Consider the following 22,237-nt stretch of genomic DNA (forward strand, 5'->3'; position numbering starts at 1 on the left):
ATTTTTATAGGACATAGTATGCCCCTTAAAGTAAATATCTGGAAAAGCAGAATCCTAGTTTTGCCATTTTGGTTGAAGTTTATAAGACTTTTTGGGTGATGTGTTAACTGATTTACTAATGTGAAGTTTTTTTGTTTTTTTTTTAAAGGTAGTTCAAAGCTTTCAAGTACGCCCAAGTAACGTTGGAAGCTTTTAATGATAATAAAAGTCACAAGATACATTTGAAGAGGGGTTCAGCTAATTTCCAAAATGAATCCATGCTTTAAATGTTAGTTGAAAGTTCTCAGATTGTCCCTCAGAATGTTTTTGATAAACAGGTGTTTCTGGAAAACAACTCTACAAAGAGATTTTGACATTTGCATAATAAAACTAACAGAATCTAGTCCGTAGAACAATGCCAGACACAGTAGAAAAATGAATATTTTTAACACATGAATTAGTATTTACCATTAGTTCTGGGTCCCAGTTCTGAACATAATATGTAATGAGGCTGAAGGAAAGAAGGCTTTGTAGAATCATTGTGCTGTAAGGGTGATTAAGCGAGACTCCAAATACTCAAACATACAGGAGTGTTAAAAAGTAAAATCAGATTGTATGTAATTACAGTCTCATTCAAAGGCCTAATTCAGAGTCCAAGTCCAAATACCTTAGAAGTCTCTTTGTTCCAATTCAGCTATCATACGTGTAAATAACACTGACATAATCATAGTTTCCTTTATAGTCATTGTACCTTTCTGATGCTTTTAACACAAAGATTCTTGCTGAAGCAGAACAGCTCAGTATTTAAGTTTATTCTGTACAGTGTTACTTTAAATCATCAAACTGCAAAATATTCTTTTGACACATTGCCTCTGAACTTTATTTTCCATGACAATCTTAAAAACTTGGAAGTGTTAAGAAGGTTCAGTATTAACAAATTTTTTTTCTATTCTGATAGATAGCCATTAGAATCCATGTAATTTTTGCTTGAAGCTTGCTTTTCCCAAATGTCCATTAGTTTCAGTTTTTAGTTATCAAGTGCTTAATATAGATTATAGTTAATAAATCCCCTAAGGTTTCCCAAACTATTTATTTATTTATTTATTTACCCACTTACTGACTGACCTACCTCTTTGCATACTCAATTTTTAATGAAAACAAATTTTTTATAGTATTCACACAGTTTTTCTCTCCCTCACTCATGCACACACACACACACACACACACAATCTCTAAAGAATGCCATGCATCATACATAAAACATGTATAATAATTTTATTAAAATTTTATATATTTTTTAAAATTCCTGTCACTTTAACCTCAAAAGTAGTAATCCATGCACACTTAAAAAGAAAAGAAGCTTCCCTTCATTTACCATTTGGAATAAAGGTTTGAACTGGATTACTAACACAACTACAGGCAAATTAAATGATGAAGAATATTGTAAGAAAGAGTATTTAGCAATTCTGATCAACAGCATATATCCATAGCTGGGAATGTAGGTTCTGATTATAAAAAATTAAGAAGAATCAAATTTCAGAACTGTTTCCATATACACTAAGTGTTTTAAATCATCTGCAGGTTCTGTGTATTAGGTTAAACCACTATTTTGAATGTAAATTACTATTATTTTTCCTTCCCCTAAAAGGTAAAACATTCTGAATCCAGGCTTAATATATTATTTCTATTTCTTCCTGTTATCCTGGCTTAATATATTATTTCTATTTCTTTCTGTTTTCCATTGATTTTTTTTTTAGAACTGAGGAAAGTAAATATCAAATAGGACCGTGCTTAGTTTGAGCAGGTAAATGCTAGAAAAGGTTTCACACAGCTTTTGATTATTCCTAATAACCTTGATGGTCCAACCATAGGTGTCTCTTCAGTATATGGTATTCTGTTATGACAATTATATGATGGATAGAGATTTTGTAGTTTGCTAGATGCATGGTGGTACAATTTAGCAAGACCAACAAAATTGCTTACATTTGGAACCCATGAAAAATAAGGCTGAGGAAATTGGAATTTGATGGCATAAACTGAAAATTATTGTGTAACAATATTTATATCAATTGGACTGCTAACATTTTTGTGTATAATCAAAGCAAACTAGTTTTAGTTGGAGATAGTAAATGTTTTTACAGTTGATTTTGGATCCCTAATATTTAAAAAATAATAATTTAGAGTTTGATAAATAAAGCCTGTTAAATTCTTATGTAACTTTAGGACTCATTTCTAGACCTGGAAGTATAATCTTGGATAATTTACAATTTTTTTAAAAAAAATCTGACTTTTACTTCCTGTCCAAGCCTCTACTTTAGGTAAACAATAGCATATGGTGAAACATGCATATATGCCAACTAACCACTACCTCTTGGATGATGTTTTCAATGTGATGTAATGATTCTGAAATATTGGGTTCTCCATTCCCACCCTACTCTAACTGTGTGAGTGGAGAAGTTAATCGGAAAATGGACATAGGAAAATGTGTTAAATAATCTCTTTTTATACTGGTGGATCACCCCCTGTGAAGCTCTTACTCTGAGCCTTTGTACTTGTGTTTATGGTAGGTATGTGCCAAGATTAGTATTTTTTTTCTGGGTGCTTATGACAGGTCTCTATGGCTCTATCTCAAATATGTGAGTGAAAAGTTCCGTCAAACATCCAGCTGTTTGGGGTGATGCAAACAAACATCTGGTTGGTTGAGAGAATTTTTTACTTAGTCTCTGAATGTTTGGAGTCATTTAACAGGCTGATGAATCTTAATATCTATGCCAAAAAAAAGAAAGCAAAAATAAAATGAAACACTTCAAAATAATGCAGAGTACCTTAAACACTTTTGGATTACTATAAAATGCATAATGAACTATATGCCATCCTGAATCTACAGCCTTCTATGAAATGTGTAAGATGTTGCTTGCATCCCTTAACAATTACAAAAACAGAAACACACTGGTCTTTTCAACAAGCCAGGAAATTAAAAACTTTAACTTCAATTCTACCTTCCCCCTATGCCCCCGCTACTGATTCATCGGTTTAAAGAAATCAACTTAAAGAGTTTGATATGTTGGCTTCTTAAAATTTTCTGCACCTCATTTTCCATGGATTCTTCCACTGCCATGGAAACTAGACGGGACAGACAGCTGGGAGTCACTAATTCAGGATGGGAACCTGCTTGTTAATTTAATTTCATGCCAGCCTGTTGGTCCCTGAAAGTAACCGTAAAAGGCTGGGGAATTGAATTTGTGAGCAATAAATGATTAAGCAGAACAAAAATCAGTGCCATCTCTGTCATTTTCCTGAAAATCTTACCGCTTACCCTCCTTGTACCCTACTCAAGCAGTTCTTTCAAAATAATCACAGAAATAGAGGCTTGATTTGTGCATTTCTATTAGTATTTATGTGTGTTACAGAGCATTTTTGTTCTATGAGGACATTCACAGCTGTAAAATAGTTTCATAATAGCTATTATATTGAAAAAATATGTTCTTTCAAATTATGATTTTGTAGACTTTGAAGAAGCCTAGTTAGCAATCATAGTAAAGTTAAATATAAATGATGCTTGAATTTTCCAGTAGGATTGGTTATTTTTCCTTTCCAAATATAAAAACAATTTTATTAAAATATCTATGCCTCATTTTTTTTATTACAGAGACCAAATGGATTTGAAAACATTTATTTGAAATCTGTAAAACACTCATTTTACCCGTCACCATAAAGCATACTGATTGTTTTAATTTTAATGGACTAAGTTGTCAGTTGATAAGTAGTCAACAATGAGGAAATTGCCTTTTAATGTTTCTCATATTCTGTTGTAACATTTTTGTGGCTGATTATGACTTACAAAATTGAATTTTGGAATCACAAACTCTAATATGAGCTGAATTGCAATCCATGTTAAGCCTTTTGCAATATTATCAGCTATGGGTCCTGATAAATTAATATTTTTTCCTGTGAATTTATGGCTGTAAACAAATTTCTGTATTACGGCTAAGAAAGAGTGATTCCCAAAAAGGATTTTGGTGATGAAAAAAGAAGGAAGATCTATATTTATATATCACCAGGTATTTTGACTAGAATTTCAAAATATAAATATCCCAGACAGAATTATTGATGATAGAATAGAGTAGTGATTTAAAAATATAGGAAAAATAATATTTACATTTTTACAGTTTAGGGAATATTGATGATATTGGTATCCATTTGTGAGGTATTGAATTGCATATATTTTGTTAATTGGTTTATTTTTGTTACTTAAGCCATATTGGTGTGATATGAAAATATCTGAGTAAAACATGAAAAATTCAGTCAATCATCATTGTTGAACATGTAGATTTCCTAGTATCTGTCTGTGTCCTTCTTCTGTATCATGTCCGTTTGTTCTGGCCTTTCAGCAGATGCTTAGCATTTGGATGTACAATGTAAAATAGCAGTCATCTGGATGGTTTCAAATATCTGATCAATGAATTTTGGCTATTCATCCAAATAATGATCTGGTGTTATCACCTCAGTTTCCCTTTTGAAATTACGTGTGTTTACTTTTCAGTTATTTTCCTATTTAGATGTAAGTTATTGTGAATATTCAAGATGCTGATGCAGTTGTATATATAAAACTTGGAGTAGAATCCCTATATGGTTATATCAAAGGAAATCCATTTTCATTTTAATGTTTGGAATCATAGTTTGATGTTTTTAATTGCCTGTATGAATGAGGATTTTTAAAGCAGCCAAAATAAAAGTACATTACATACTTCAGGGAAAATCTGATCATTGGCTAAAGTCAAGGAGAAAATTTCCCAGTTGCATGGTTTTGTGTAATTGGTGGATTCTAAGTGTTTATATTACTTCTCATGGCTCTATCTGGTTTAGACACCTGTTAAAGAGAAGGTGCCAGATTAGATGGTCATTTGGTTTATTAGATATTATAATCTCTGTGTCCCAGCTGTATATAGGCATTTTAAGAAAACTCTTCAGTTGTTCAGAGAAATTAGAAAAAGATACTGCAGATGGCCTATCTCAATAATCCAGGTTTTTTCAGGTACATTTAAAATTAAATGTCCTAAGAGATGATTAATTCAGGGAAGTTATTGATAATGAACTCATCTTATGCTACACATCCTTTGCACCTATGATGATGCCTTATTAAATGTGTCTCAATCTTGCTAATTACCACCTGTGTTTAAATATAGAGGTGTATAAATACACTACAACCACAGGGTGACTGGAAGCCTTCTAAATCTGAAATGTTCCTAGCTAACTCAATTCCTATCAACAAAATATTTCTGATCAACGTTTCAAATTTATACTCTGTGCATTACCTCCCTTTAGCATTAATGATTTTCTTTTTTTAAAGCTGCTCTGCTTAATTGCAAGCATTTGAGTGATATTGATGTGTGATCTCCTGCTCTAATAACTATCCCCCAAATATGTTTGTGTTTATATGTGTGGGGATGGAATTTTTTTCCAAAGGAATATTTATTAAAAAGTATATGTACATTTTTGACATGAATTTCACAAGCATCATTTACAGAAACATACATCACTTATTTGCTTAATCTATGCTTGAAATGAATATATCTTTGTGATTGTGACTCATTATATGTTTAGAGCTTTAAGCAATGTAGGGAAGCATTGACATCATTACTATGCAAGTCAAATAAAAGACTCCTTTTGGAAAGATAGTATTAATTTCACTAATGAGATCTAGTGACCTCTAAGGGAGAAGGCTGTGCAGTTGATTGGCCAACTGATACCTATAGCTTAGATTTGAGAAGACTCTTGTGCTTTGAAATAACAATAAAATCATTCTCATTTCTTACTCCTTCCCTTTCTTTCTCTTTTCTTTCTAAGAATTGGGGTAGTGCATAGGTTTATGACAAAGGAAGCTCTGGGACACTCACTAAAGTATTGGCGGTGATTAATTTTTTTATTCTTTTTCTAAATCTGACCATTTCTTTATGTGTATCCTAGAGAATTCTAAGTGTAATGGGAAATATTATTCTTTGTATTGTTTTTGGCTCATACATTCTCTCAATGATCTTGGGTAGAAGCTAAAATAATACACTGATTTCCTGGGTTTTTATTCTTTATTACAGATATAAGCTGTGCACATATCCATACGTTGTTGGTGCATTTGTGATTTATCTTTCATGTTTAGTGTAATAAAATGTCAGCACTTAGGTGTGACACCATTTATTTTTGGTTTCAAACCCATGAAGTGTTAACACAAGGGTGCTACATTTTTTTTCATTGTTTTGTTCTTTTCCCGTATTTGAGATATTGCCTTAATGAAGCATTGGACAACTTGTGAAAGTGAGGTAACTTTAATGTAAACAATTAGAATTTAGTGCAACGGAAATATTTTAAGGGTAATTCAACACAGAATAGAGAAAATTTTAACAATATATTTCTGTAAAACATGGAATAAAACATGTTTGAGGAAATGTGTAAAACAAGAATAGATGTAATGAGAGAATACTGGTCCCAGATATTTAGCAAAATACCTGGGACTTCTTTGTTGTTGAAAAGGCAGAAAAAGAATCAACTTTACACAGACTTCTGGGGCAATGTGTGTTGAAGTCTCAAGTCTTTTCCACGAAGACTTTCTAGGTCTCATGGACTGTCCTTTTCCTGAAGACTTCAGTATTACACGGGTTTGATTATACATCATAAAACAATCTTCATGAAGAAAAAACTTCGTCTGTTCATTTCTTCATTCACCAAAACTTTTTAAAAATACTTCTGTTTACCCAGTGATACAAGGACACCTTAAAAACTTAGATTCTAGGGGCGCCTGGGTGGCTCAGTTGGTTAAGCGACTGCCTTCGGCTCAGGTCATGATCCTGGAGTCTCAGGATCGAGTCCCACATCGGGCTCCCTGCTCGGCAGGGAGTCTGCTTCTCCCTCTGACCCTCCTCCCTCTCATGCTCTCTGTCTCTCATTCTCTCTCTCGCAAATAAATAAAATCTTAAAAAAAAAATAAAATAAAATAAAAAATAAAAATAAAAACTTAGATTCTAATGGAGGAGACAGACCTATATGCATATTGTTATCATGTAACAGATGCTCTAGAAGAGGAATAATTAGAATGTTCTGGAAGCTCAAAGGTAGATATAGTTTTATAAAGGATGTGTCATTTGAATTGGCTTTTTAAAAAATATTTTATTTATTTATTTGACAGAAAGAGAAATAGCGAGAGCAGGAACACAAGCAGGGGGGATGGGAGAGGGAGAAGCAGGCTTCCCGCCTGAGCAGGGAGCCCAATGTGGGGCTCAATCCTAGGACCCTGGGATCATGACCTGAGCCAAAGGCAGATGCTTAACGACTGAGCCACCCAGGCACTCCTTGAATTGGCTTTTAAAGAACAGCTGAAAATGTTTTAGTCAAGAGAATATGGGGAACCACATTTCACATGGGAAAGGATTGTGAAAGAGCACAAGACTAAATTAGCAAGGGAGAATCCCAACCCAGGATAGTAGAGTTTCATTTTATTTCCTATGCAGGTGGGGGAATGGAGGTCAGGGCTAATGTCTTGTTTTATATCTATGTGCCTGACACACAGAAGATGCTTAGTATATATTTGTGGAGTAAATGAATGTATTAAGATTTTCCTGTACAGAGAGATATACTGGAGAATGGTTGTTTTTCTGCCGTTTATCCAAAATCAGGCAATGTACTATGTTGTAGTAGAGTCTCTGAAATTAGATGAGGGGCTTTAAAGTGGGGGGGGGGGTCAAAAACTTTGGGTTTTAGAAAGATGACACCTGTATGAAGAATGGATTGAAGTGGATTAAGAGTAGTAACAGTGAGTCATTGAGAGACTGTGTTGCAACTGTGAGCAATTACGAGGATATGAACCAAGGCAGTGATAGTAAAGATGGGCGGTGGGGAATTCGAGAGCCACTCATAAGGTAGCCTTAGCAGGACTTGGAAAGTGAAAACATTTAGAGGGTGAGAGAGAGGGAGGAGTGACTTGGCGACTTTGGCTTGGGAAATTAGGTAATACCATTGAGCAATATAGGGAACATAGAAGAAAAAGTCAGTTTTGGTGAGGATAATGAGGTCAGGTTTGAATTTATTTAATGTAAGACACCATCTAGACATCCAGATGGAGATGGTTTGTAACAGATGGAAATTACAGATCTGAAGATGAGGTCTGGGGTAGATACCTGTGTGTCGTTGGTCAGTATGGTAGTTGAAATCATAGGAATAGGAAGGGGAGTTCACCTAGGGAGGGCATATAGAGTAAGAAGAGAAGCAAGGATGAAATCTTGAGAAACACTCAACTTAAGAGGTTGGTGAAATAAGAGAAACCTTCAAGAGAAAGGAAGTCAGATTAAGGTCAGAGAGGTAAGAGGCAAAACCAGAAAATAGTGAAATAGAAGCTAAGGGAGGAAAGGATTTTATAAATGCCATCTAGACAAATGCATGAAAGGATTATTCATACAAGGAAATAAAAATGGCCAACAAATGTGAAAAAAGTTCAATCTTCAATAATTTAAATGCAAATTACAAACAAAAACAACGTTTTTTTTTTGTTGTTGGTTTTGTAAGATAATGCTCAGTGCACTTGCTCAAGTACCATACCTTAGAGTCCTTGATTCATCTTTTTTCACACCTGACATCTAACCAATGAACAAATGCTGTTGACTATACCTTCAGACTATATCCTGTCTAAAACATTTTGTCTTCCTTCATCATTAACACCTTAGACCAAACCACCATCATCTCTCACCTAGAATACTGAAATAGCCTCCTAATTATGCCCCTATATACATTTTTGCCCCTCTATAATTTCCCACATAGCAGCCAGGGTGATCCTTTTATTTGTTTTTTTTTAAAGATTTTATTTATTTATTTGAGAGAGAGTGAGCAAGAGAGAGAATGAGAGCAAGCATGGGGGAGGAGAGGAAGAGGGAGAAGTAGGCTCCTTCCTCCCGGGAGCCCTGGAGCCTGGGAGCCCCCGATGCAGGGCTTGATCCCAGGGTCCTGGGATCATGACCTGAGCTGAAGGCAGATGCTTCACCGACTGAGCCACCCAGGTGCCCCCAGGGTGATCCTTTTAAAACAGAAATAGGATCTTGTGATTTTCCTGCTCTTTGCCCTCCAATAGCTGCCTTCTTCTCACCCTTAAAATAAAATTTAAAAAATAATTTAAAAGTCTTTACCATGGCCTACAAGGCCCTACATGATTTGGTCTCTATTGGGCCTCGCATCTTACTATTTTCCCTACCAAACCTTGTCATAACATTCTAGCTACACTGTCCTCCATTTTGTTCCTTAAACATGCCATGCATTTTTGTTTCTCAGGGCCTTTGCACTTGCCATTTCCACTGCCTGAAATGAATTTTCTCCAAGATTTCTATAAGCTTACTTTCCTGCTTCATTGAGATCTTTGATGAAACATTCTTTAATCATAGAGGCCTTCCTTGGCCATCCTATGTAATGAGTCCTGTCATGATTCTTCATTTTCTATGCCTTTATTCTGTTTTTCCTGATATTTCTCATCACTACCTGGTATCACACTGTACTTTTGTTTATTTATAACTTGTCAAATCTGTTAGCATATTAGCTCTATGAGGGCATGGACTTTGTGTCTGTTTTCTTCACTACTGCATCCATATCACCTGGCACAGTGCCTGGTACATAGTAGGTATTTAATAAGTACTGGTTGAATAAATGCATGAATATAAGGACATGATGAAATATTTGTTGGTCTAGATTTGGCAATTTGAAGCAAAAGCCTTAAAAATGCTCATAGCCATTTGACCCAATAATTCTACTTCTGGGAATTTTTCCTAAAGAAATAATGCAAAGTGCAGAAAAAGCTTTATTTGCAAAGATTTTTACCAGAAATTATTTGTAATAGTGGAAAAAAATGAAGGAAACTAAGTGTTCAACAAGGGACTTGCTAAGTGATTTATGGTACATCTAGACAATGTAATACTTTATGGCCATTAAAGATGATGTTTACAAATATTTTATGATAAAAGGAAAATGTTTATGTTATGCTATCAAGTGATAAAGCAGGATACAAAATTATATTTACCCACTATGTAAGAAAGAAAAAAAAAGACTGGAAAACCATGCACAAAGTGCTAAAATTGGTTATGTCTGTTTGGGGGAGGTGGGTATTAGGTGATTTTTTTTCCTTTATACCTTCAGTATTTCCCAGATTTTCTACAGTAAATCTGTATAACTTTCATTGCAGAAAAATACATTTACGGGATGCCTGGGTGGCTCAGTCAGTTAAGTGTCTGCCTTCAGCTCAGGTCATGATCCCAGGGTCCTCCATGAGCCCAGGGTCCTGGGATGGAGTCCACATCGGGCTCCCTGCTCAGAAGGGAGCCTGCTTCCCCCTCTGCCTGCCGCTCCCCCTGCTTGTGCTCTATCTCTCTGACAAATAAATAAAACCTTTTAAAAAAGAAAAGTACATTTGCAAAACAAAGAGGAAACAAAAAACACAAAAATAAATATTGCACCTTAGAAGTGAGGTTTAGGTAATAAATAACAAAGAGGGTAAACCTGTCCTCCTTGAGAGACGGTGTTAGAGGGAGAGAAATATACCAGTTGTAATTGGGGCCAACTGTTCTCTGGCTGCTTTATTTTGAAGAGATATACAGACAGGGAAAATAATTGAGATCCACTGATCCAATCTAGTCTTTAGTCATTGAAGAACCAAGGAGGGCTGAGTTTACCCTGTCAGGATTTGAACAGGATGTTCAAGGGAGATTAGGCAAGTTAAGACTTCTTCATATTGCTGTGGAGAGCACTAGCAATTTGCTTCATGTAAAACAGGAGTGATTACTCACTATATTTCTTCATGTCATGTTGTAAAAACAATTAAGTGAAGTTAGACTATAGATTGCTTGGCTATTCAGCCACAGTCACCTCTAATGGAAAAGAAGAAAAATAGCATTGACAAGTTTTGGCAGGTCTCATCATTAGAAATGCCCATATTGCCAGAAAAAAAAGAAGCTGCAGCCAATAATGTAAACCTAGAAGTTCTCTAGGGCCTGAGGAAGAAAGTGACAATACAGTGTTGCAGCATTAATTGTCTGAGAGCACTGATCATTGTAATGGGGAAACCATCTCTGTTATTAACACAATTATTTTCTACAAGGTCTTTGAGTCAACGTCCCATTAGAAAAATAGCATTAGGGCTTTCAGAGTATGTGTAGCAATATTTAAAGATATACTCATTAGTAAAATAAAGTGTGACCTATATGCAGCCCAAAGTCCCTTGAAAATAGAAAGTGTTAATAAGCTGTTATAATTAGTATATAATTGAGTAATTATTGAAAACAAGTAGAAAATGGCCCATTTCCTAAACAAATAGGAATTACACTTTTTAAATGCATCTGAGAAAGACATCTATCCATACACACATATATGCATATTTTGATTATGCATATCCGTGTGTGTGTATATATATATATATATATATATATATATATATATATATATATATATGTATTTTTTGGACCAGACTCTTAGACCATTCTTCTGTTCGTTCACCTTCAATTTATGCATTTCATCTCCACAGCCAATCTCAGATGATGGTTTCATTTTAAGAGGCTGAGAACTGAAGGATGTAGAATATTATTCTCTATGTAGGACCAAACAAGAGGCAGTGGCACTAATTGAAGTGTGGGTTAGATGAACTCTTAATGAGACGTTCAGATTTGGCTTTAGGACTCTGCTTGCAGGCTCTAGCCTATCTCCAAAACCAATAGTCAGTAGTGTGACATGCATTTCTAACATTTGTGGCTTCTGCTGTTTTTGCCTCTGGTGTGCATTATTTGGTTGCATTCAGTGATGGTCCTGTCAAACATTCTAACTTTTTTTTTTTTTCGTAAAGGGTACCTAGCCCACACGCAGTATTAAGACAGTCAGCAATTTCTTTTTTGGAAATGAATTCTTGAGTGAAATAAAGAGGTGAAAGTTGAGGGAATGGTACATGTTTGAACTGGTAAGTGATGGCAAATAACCTGGGGTATCTCATATAGATCCATGTATGAACCGGCCTTCTCTAGTCATAAATGGGAAGGATATCTTCCTAAAGACTCTGGTTTGAAGGCAGTTGAGAAGTGAGCAGAGAAGAACTAAATCATTTAAAAGCCCTCTTGTTTCCCAGTTCTCTGTGTATCTCACCAAGGCAAAATGCTGCATATAGGGCAGTTTATTTTTTAAAGCATTTTTTGCTAACCTCCTTGCAGAATCAGCCTGATGGGTATGAAGCCAATTTCTACAGACTTGCTCTGGTATATGTGGCAGAAGAGCCAGAAATACTTTTTTGTAGTCTAGATCTAAGTACTTTCTGAAATGTCTTCCCTTGAAAGATTCTAACTTAGCACTATTATGGAACCACATGAATGCTTGAGCAGAACTATGCCTTTCTTGAGCAACATTAACAGTGATAAAAAATGCACATCGGGCAGTTAGATTGCAACTAATAAAGAGCACTACTTCAGTCTATTATGAATGATTTATATATAGCATATTGGATCTGGAGATCATTAGTAATAATATAATACTCTATTATTATCATTACAAGGTCACATTGATGATCTTTGTCAAAGGTGACAATAATGTTATTGACCTACATTTAAAAAATTTTTTAAATTGTTTGCCCTTATTACTGAGATTTTGCCTCAATATAAAAAGAATAAGTTTTGGGATTACTTGATTTATAAATTAGGGCCATAAGGTTAATTGAGTGCCAATCATAAAATATTGGAATACTAAAGTTTAAAGTTTTTGTTTTCTTTTTTCTTTTGTTTTAATTCACCACACTGCCTTTTCTAAAATGGATTTTTGAAGCTTTTTTTGTTTTATTTTTTTTTAATTTAAAGTCCAGTTAGTTAACATGCAATGTAATATTAGTTTCAGGTATACAGTATAGTGATTCAACACTTCCATACAACACCCAGTGCTCATCACAAGTGCCCTCCTTCACTCCCACCCCATATTTCCTCCATCCCCCACCCACCTAAAATGGATTTTTGAAGAATTTAAAACATAGCTATTTTATATATGAGTAATATATGTTCATTATAGAAAAATTAGAAAATATAGACACACAGAAAGATGAAAATCATATATATTTTACATACATATATGTCTTTTTAAAAGCCGGACTCATGTAATTACTTTATAATGTACTTTTTTCATTTATCAATATATTGTTAACATTTCTGTGCCAATAAAATATGTATACACACATACACACATGTGTGTATATGTAGAGAGAGAGACATGTATCTCTCAAGTTGGGTGAAATAGTAGGGATTATTATAGGACATATTTCCTGTCCTACTGCCCAGTACGAAGTGTGGCCCATGGAGACATATAGTTAATTTTATAGCTGTCATGAAGGAAGTCATGTGGGACATTGGAAAAATGACTGAGCTGAAAGTGAGGGAACCTGGATTCTAGTCCTGGCTCTGCCACTAACCACACATGTGACTCCGTGCAAGCCATTTAACCTCTCAGCCTGTTTCCTCAGGATTGTTTTGAGGATTAAATGAAATGTGTATATGAACGTTTCTGGTAAACTATAAAGGACTATTTTAGTATAAGAAATTTAAATTACCATAAATTATTTACATTGGTGAAAACTTGAAATTGTGGGCATTTCGTCTCAAAATGAGTGGTATATTGAGCAATAATTGAGTATTGTTAAGTTGGGACCATCTTTGTGGGTGAGAATTCCATAGCCCTCTAGGTATACTCATCATTAATTAAATTCTTTATTAGCAACATAGTTAATATGATTGTTTGAAGTTTCAAGCAGACCTTTTAAGAGACTGACCCCATTATTCCTTGTGAATTGCAAAATGAAGTCTTAGGTTCACAACACCCATGCTTCCCCCCACCCCAATCCCTCATGTGTCTCTTCCTTTCCCTCATAGAAGGACTGCTTTGGACCTGCTTGTACATATGTTTGAAGGATAATTTGGCCTAATTTGTTTACAGGAATTACAAGGGTGACCTTTATTCAGCTGTCTCCTTTTTGATTCTCATAACTTCTGGATCTATCAAGGTATGTGCATTCTACACTGAAATTTACTTGGGGAACTGAACACTTTGTTGTATAATGTGAAAGGAACGGAATGTTTCACTGCTATAATCAGTTATATTCATTGAGTATCATGTAAATGAAATGCATTATTTTAAACCTTTAAAAACCTATTTGGCCATGGTATAGATAAGTTTGTGTCTGTACGCCATAATTGTTAGAGAGTCTTTGCAAAATCAAATATGCAAGCTGTCCTACATATTTGAATGATCCTGTGACTTTTTCTATATACAGCTGCTAAAACCAAGAGACTCCTTGACTAATGGGAGTATCTGCAAAGTACAAGGGAACAGCAGCGGCCAATGAGGATGTTTGTAGAACCATTTAGTAGTTCTTACTGATTGGAAATAAGCATGGCATTTCTTCATATCAATTGAAAAAAATTTCATTCAGAGAATTTTACTGACAAAATAAATATTTGCCTCCTAAAATGAATATTTTAATTTTTTAGGAAAGTCTCAAGTAAAATATCTGTATTGACATGGTATTGCATTCATTTATTTACCCTTCCATCCTTCCTTTCATCCATCCCTCTGCCTGTCTATACACTCAGTAAATATTGTGCAACTACTGGGCAAAAGTTATTGTGCCTTTTCTTTTGGTAAATGTGCCAAAGTAGATAGAATTTGCCTGGAATACTGAGAAAGCAGTTGCTTCTCTATTCAGTCCACTGGTAGATGGAATATGCGAGAAAATGTGGCAAGGTGGGGAGACTTTTAGATTAATCAAAATCTACAGTTACCTGAAAGAGTTCCCTCATTGGCTTTCATTCTTATTAAAAATATTGGTCAATATTCAGTACTTAGTAAGAAATAGAGAATATTAATTTTTTTTCCTTTGGTACCTATATTTGGTAGTGCTACACATTATTATTCAAATATGAATTCTCATCCCAATTTGTAAAAAAGTCAAAAGGATGATCTGAATTTGTGATAAGTCTTTGGAATCACTTGATATTTTCTCTAAAGTATGTAAAACAATGAGATTACATAAAAAACCAAATCCTTAAAGTCTTGGAATTTGCATTGTCAATTGAAAAATACAGTACAAATACGTTAAGGTTTTTTTTTTTTTAATTGGGTTCCAGTTCATTGAGATTAGTCTGTAATGGGAATTTTAGATGGATTTGTCCGTTTTTATGATGCATGTAGTTCCATTTGCCATTCTTCTTGAGGTACTGCCTTTAGGGAATACTACTGCCAAAAATTTCGATCACTATAGGAAAAAAACGTATCAGAAAATAAAATGACAGAATTAAAAAAGAAACTCACTGAGGAAGGAAGTCGAGATTTTTGCATTTTACATCATTTGCGAAAATAACGCTCTTAATTTGGGAATTGTGAGTCCGCCAGTTGTGTAATATTAACTGAAAGGTATTTTTTCATACTTATAAAGGCTTAAGTGTGTGAAAAATGATAGTCTTCCTAACCTTAGGTGAATGAATAGATCAGAATGGAGGAAAAATGCCTAAAAGGCCAAAAGAATGCACACTTACAAAAATAATTGGCACTAAATATTTAAAAGGTTCAGAGAGCGGCTAGTTTTCCTCCCTTAGAGAGACAACACGGTATACTAGAAAAGCCTTTGCCCATTAATCAGGAAATCTGGGCTCTGCTCCCGGTCTTATACTGCTGATATGGTCCTCCTTGGGTCACTTTTCCACTCTGAGCCTTGGTTTTCTCATATCTGTAATAAAAACTTTGGAAAGCTCTAAGTTTCTTCCTTCTCAGTCTATGATTTGGGGAAAGTTAAGGACCCTTCTCAAGTGTGCAAAAACACATACCAGCTCTTAAAAAGATGGCTGCTGTTTAAGTGTTTTAGTGCATCCATAATAGGGCATTTATTTATGTTTTATGTTAAAGTAATTGTGGCTCCCAACACCACTGCCCCCCCACCATCACATACACACCAGTATTGGCATTATAATAAATAGAGTCAAGTAGAAGTTTAGTTAGTAGTCCTTTTTTCCTCCTTGATAAACATGCTTAACTTTGCGATACTGATGTGCTGCTCCTAAGTCTCTTGAAATTCAGCAAAACTATATGTTTTCTCCCTCTTGCAAGGTGGTCATTCAAGGTCAAGCATTTCTCTGTAACTTGGAACCAGCCAAGTGCATAACCCGATGAGTTCAGACTCCAGTGCTTTCAATCTGGCACCCTTCATGAGCATTGAGTTCATATTAAAGCCTTTAAAAGATATTCTTCTTCATCTGCATATCACAGCAATAACAACCTAGGCATAGGACAGTGCCTGGGAGCAAATAACCACTTGGAGTTAATGATCTGAGGGGCAGCTGAAGGACCATTGACTCTTCCTAGTCAGCCCTTCATCCCTATAAAATGCCTATTCCTGAGATGGCAAGCCTTCAATAATTTTTCTGTCTCACATCAGATGGAGTAGTGGCCATAAATAATAGCGTTTATTACATAATAATGAGATGTGGTCATGCAATAAAATATCAACAATTCTAGTACCATACAGAGATGGCTATTCTGATCAAACCAAAAGAAAGAGTGGTAAATAAAGTTCATGAATCGTAATATTTTAGAAGTGACTTTCCCTTTATTGATTTGAAATGAAATATAAGAATTCATATGGTTTAGGGGAGCAGTTCCCTTTTCTTTTTTGCTCCTTATTTCACTGATGAATGATCCATATTCGAAATAATAAAAAAACACCTCTGACATCTATTTTAAATGGATTTTTAAAATAGTGTATGTTCAGCTTCCCCTTCCCTTTTTGGCACTAGATTCAGCTTTCGAGATATGTATAGCTTTGAACTAAGTAACAAATACAATTCTACAAATGTTTTTTTTTTCCCCCCAGAAGAAGCATTTTTCACTTATTTATTACTGTGACAAACAAAAATTTCTACAGTGTGCCAAGCATGGTACTAGGTGCTGGGGCAACAAAAACCGATAAGGGTCATAGTCCCCAACCGCAAGCTCATGGTAGAGAGGTGAGGCCTGACCTATACACAGAGAAATAAAATAATTGTTGTAGGTATGGAATGCATATGAATTTATTTGCTCATGGCATTCATATTATATATTTTAATTAAAAATATTCACATATCAGAACCTACTCAATAGGGCAGTGAGATATATAATCTCAAATAGCTCCCGACTCAAAAAGTCTTTAGGAATCACTGGTCATGGTAGGCAGAATGGCCCCCCAAAGATGTCCATGTCCTAATCCCTGGAACCTGTGAATCTGTTGCATCACATGACAAAGGGGAATGAAGACTGCAGATAGAATTAAGGTTGCTATTCAGCTGACCTCAAAATAGGAAGATTATCCTGGTTAACTGGGTGAACTCACTGTAATCACAAGGGGCCTTAAAAGTGTAAGAGGGAGGCAGAAGTGAGAACCAGAGAGAGGGCAGCTTGAGAAGACCTCGGCCGACATTGCTGGCTTTGAAGACAGTGGCCACAAGCCAAGGAATGGGGGTGACCTCTCGAAGCTGGAAAGGGTAAGGAAAAGGATTATCCCCCACAGCCTCTAGAAGGGAATGTAACCCTGCAAGCACTTTCACTGTAGTCCATCAAGACCCATTTCAGACTTCTGACTTCCAGAACTGTAAGATAAATCTGGATTGTTTTATGCCACCAAGTCTGTGGTAGTTTATTATAGTGGCAGTAGAGAACTAGTACACTGAAGTTTACCCAATATAGAAAATCTGCAGCAGAGTCTCTAGTTAGCAGTCATGATTGCTAAAAGGCATAGTTGATTCTGATCTTGGTGCACAGGGATATTTGTCTAGTGACCATTTTTTTTCCTGGATACACATTATCAGGACCCACCTTTAGAAGTACAACTATTTATGAGATCCCTAAAATCCCACTGACTGTCTCAAGGAGAATATAGCCTTCCTTCTCTCTCCTTCTGTGGACCACTTAAGTCCCTTTTTTTCATCCCCTTGTCCCTCATCCCTCTGCCTTGATGTCTAGGATGCAAGGTTGGTGGATAGGTGACAAGTAGAAAATTACCTTTCTTTCATGGAACACCTACAGCAGCAAGAAAGATATAGGCACTACTATCCTAATAAATTATCCCGACATGGGTTTTGTGACAAGTATAAAGTTGGGAATTGAATATAGTATGAAACAGGAGTCTCAAGCTAGTGGCCTACTACTCAGGATCAGTCTTCAGATATGTTTTGTTTGCAACCCAGAACTCTTCTTTTCCTCTCTCTCCTCCCCCCTTCCTTTTTTTTAATGTTTATAGCTTGAGTGTACCCTGTTCTGTTCCATAATGTCTGCCACCTCCTTTTGTCTTATTTCTTGCTTACCTAACTCACGTGCTATGAGCCTGGGCCCTATGCTGTAGAGGTTAAGTACATATGCTTTGGGGTTTAAGTAGATAAGGTGATCCAGTTCTGCCACATATTTGCTGTACAACTTGGGCAAGTACATTAAATATAATCTTTCTAAAGCCTAGTCTCCTCATCTTTAAAATGGGAATTATAACACTTATCATGATGAGCGTTGAGTCATGTATTGAATTGTTGTATCATTATATTGTACATCTGAAACTAATATACCACTGTATGCTAATTATACTTAAAATAAAATAAAATAAAATGAGGATAATAATTATACCTCATACCGCATAAACTCGTGAGGTTTAAGATGGCACTTTGCACAATGATTGCCTATAACTAAGTACATGCTCATAAAGATCAGCTATCACTCTCACTACTGTTACTGCCACTGTGAGAGCACAAAGAGAAGCTAATCAGTTGCATCTAGTAGAGGGATGAGAAGCAGGCATCTGAAAAGGCTTCATGTAGAAGGTGATGCTAGTAATGTTGGAGCCATCCTAAAAGTGTTGACTGATAGGAGATAGGGAAGAGCAATTTGGTATTATCTGGTGAACAAATGGCAAGGATGGGCAGATGTTCTAAGCAAAAGAAGCAGGGGCAAAGAAACATCCAATAGTCCTGGTCCCTTAGAGGAGCTGCATTCTTTCTATATAGGTAAAGGGTGATGTGGAAGGTAAGCATGAGAAAAGATGAGGTTGGAAAGGTAGGTTGGGGATAGATAAAGAGGGACTTCTATGTCCTGAGGAGTATCTCCTTTCTCTTGTTGGTCAGTGGTTTTGTAAAGCTACTTGTGAAATTTGAAGTTTGGTCTACTACCTACTGAGCCTCTGTCTTGCATGAGAGCAACCCTGGAAACAAATTCACTTAGGAACACAGTTTAAAAACCATTTCTATAGGCATGAAGGAACTAGGGAAGGATACTAATAATCACATTTGTGATATGAAGGGTTCACTCTGTGATAGTATAAAGGATGGCTTGGAGGATGCAATATTGAAGGCCAGGGAACGAATTAAGAGACTGTTGCCATAGGCCAGATAAGAGATGATGAGGGCCAGGTGGCAGTTGACAGTGGGAATAATGATAAAGGGATAGATTTGAACAATGATTCTCAAACTTGAATGTATATCAGAATCACTTGGAGGGCTTGTTAAGTTGCAAATTGCTAGACCTTTCCCCTGAGTTTCTGTTTCAGCCGGTCTGGGGTGGGGCCCAAGAATTTGATTTCTTTTTTTTTTCCAAGATTTTATTTATTTATTTATTGAGAGAGAGAGAGCATGAGCAGAGGGGAGGGGCAGAGGGAGAGGGAGAAAGAATCCCAAGCAGACTCCTCTCTGAGCACAGAGCCCGACGTGGGGCTCTATCCCAGGACCCCAAGATCATGACCTAAGCCGAAATCAAGAGTTGAACACTTAACTGACTGAGCCCCCCAGGTGCTCAAAGAATTTGCATTTCTAACAAGTTTCCAGGGGACGCTGATGCCACTGGTCCAGGGATTACACTTTGAGAACCATGAGATTTGACATATGCTAATAGGCATGGGTCACTCATTAGATATAAGAAGTGAGAGAAAGGTTTCTGGCTTGGGAGACTGGGTAGATGGTAATACCACTCAGTATTACTGAGATCAAGTTGAAACTGAGTTGAAAAAAATTTTCCATGACCCTAGGGTCAGCTAAAAATCTTTAAACATGATTTCTAATCAGACCCTGGGCCCTTTTCTGGATATCTTGACCCTGTTCTTTTGTAATGGTTTCTCCCACCTCACCCCACCCCTACTCCTACCCCACCTCTATTCATTTGCTTTGGTGCCATTCACCTTCAGAGAGTGAAAGTACAGGTTTTGGCCTTGGTGGGGGGAAATGGGGGGCATAGGTGAGGATAATGATTTCCATTTTATACCTGTTGAGTTTGAGGAGCATATGAAACATTTAAATGAGAGAATCTCAAAAAAAATAATTTAAGCTTTAGTTTTTGTTCTTAATTTAAGAAAAGTTTATCTCCTTATTTCAGTTTGGTCATCATCTTCTTATTATGCAAAATCAGAATAGTCAAGATACAGGTCCAGATGTAGTTAGATTGAGCTTTTGGTGTATGTGCAGTCAATCCTTTAAGGATTTCTGAGTGTTAAATTTTCTCATAGCTGACAATCATCCTTTTTATAGTATAGATCAGTGAATCCCAAACATGTTCATTTTAAAATTCCCCTTGAACATTCCAGTGACCTAGCTTTCTCTACCGCTTCACCAAAAAGAAAAATCAAAGTATGGCAGAATATCCGTGCTGTTAAGTAGGGGAGAGTAAGAGAGTATCATGTAGGTTGCCCGTTTTTCATTTTTTCTTTCCTTTTTGTGCATGTGGCCTATTTCAGTAATGGTCAGATTTTACACCAAAGCTACAAGCCATCTCTCGATAAGTTTGAGAGTAGGCAAAGAAAAGATCTTACAAGAGGATAAAATATCCTATATGCAATGGTGAGATGAGGAATAAAACAGGGCCTATTAGACTTTAGAGGAGCAGGAGTGAATACTAAGCAAGAAGAATTAAACAGATAGATTTGATTTTGTTGCAAGGGGGCAGTTGTACAGGTAAGCTGAACTTTTCTGGCATATGGTATATCTTTACAAATTAGATGATGGATTGATAGATCAATAGACTGTGACAGATCAATAATCGATAAATTGATAGATCGATGGATAGATATGGATTCTCCATTAACTTGTCAGCTTATACTTCCATGAAACTGTAGAATCATCCTTAATGTGTGGGCAGACATGTGGTATGATGGTCAATTATAGCCATTTACTGCCATAAACTTCTTGAAAAGATACATTTAACTGTGCCATCATTCTCTTTTGGAGTCTACTCATCTTAGTGACTGATTACATACTTGTATTTTGTGGGTAGGACAACCATTCATACACTTCCATCTGCAAGACCCATAATGAACCTTAACTTGTAGATTGCATTCATTTTCTTGTAGCATTTAGCTCTGATCTTTTAAGGAAAATGGAAGCATTACTCGGTTGGTACTTATTCCTTTACCTTAGGGGGGAAAAAAACAGAAAAACAACCATAAAACTGAAAACAAAGCTGTAGGCTTTTGCTAAGTGTTTACAGATAAGCCATAATCGGAAATGCATACATATTTGCCAACAAGAAGTCCCACGTTAGATGTTTAGGAAATGGGTTCAGAGTCAATAGAAATGGCTCTTGTGGTTTCTGAAAATCTCTCTGAGCAGATCTTCTTCAGGGGTGTTATTTCAGCCCCATGATATTGCTACCCTGACAGCCGAATGCAGCAGAAGTGTCTTTTGGGTGAGGCGAAGTCCAGCCCTCCATTTCACCTTAGTAAATTTGAAATCACTATTTCTTTAGCCTAACACACTTCCAAAGTATATTGAGAATCACTATATATTCTTTTTTCAAAAGCTAAAGAAAAATGAAAAAAAAAAAAAAACAATGACAAAAATTCTGAAATAAATACAAAGCAGTAATGTACTCCCATGCCGTGTGGCACACTATCTGAAGTAGCCAGGGCCTTTTCTATAGGATAGACATTGAATTGGTGACCTTCACATATTGTCCTATTTTTGCTAGATGTCTGACAAATGTCAGATGAAACTATTCAACTTACATGATTTTAAATGGCTGTTTGCCAAGAACACACCAGCTACCTATTTTATCCCAGACTTACATGTACTACTGCATGCGAACCTCAATTTTTTTTTTATTCTTATGTTAATCCCCATACATTACATCATTAGTTCTAGATGAAGTGTTCCATGATTCATTGTTTGTGCATAACACCCAGTGCTCCATGCAGAACGTGCCCTCCTCAATACCCACCACCAGGCCA

General features: G+C 35.9%; 1 long non-coding RNA gene across 1 annotated transcript in view; it reads left to right on the forward strand.

Annotated features, from left to right (window-relative positions):
* The window catches only part of LOC145717787 (uncharacterized), a 214,759-nt gene that overhangs the window by 2,919 nt on the left and 189,603 nt on the right, over window positions 1–22,237 (forward strand). The window contains exon 2 of the long non-coding RNA XR_014141203.1: window positions 13,954–14,020. This is a non-coding gene — a long non-coding RNA (uncharacterized LOC145717787). The remainder of the gene's footprint in view (window positions 1–13,953; window positions 14,021–22,237) is intronic.

This window comes from Leptonychotes weddellii, chromosome X, assembly GCF_054177405.1.
Source record: "Leptonychotes weddellii isolate Sample4059 chromosome X, ASM5417740v2, whole genome shotgun sequence".
In the NCBI taxonomy this organism is placed as follows: domain Eukaryota; kingdom Metazoa; phylum Chordata; class Mammalia; order Carnivora; family Phocidae; genus Leptonychotes; species Leptonychotes weddellii.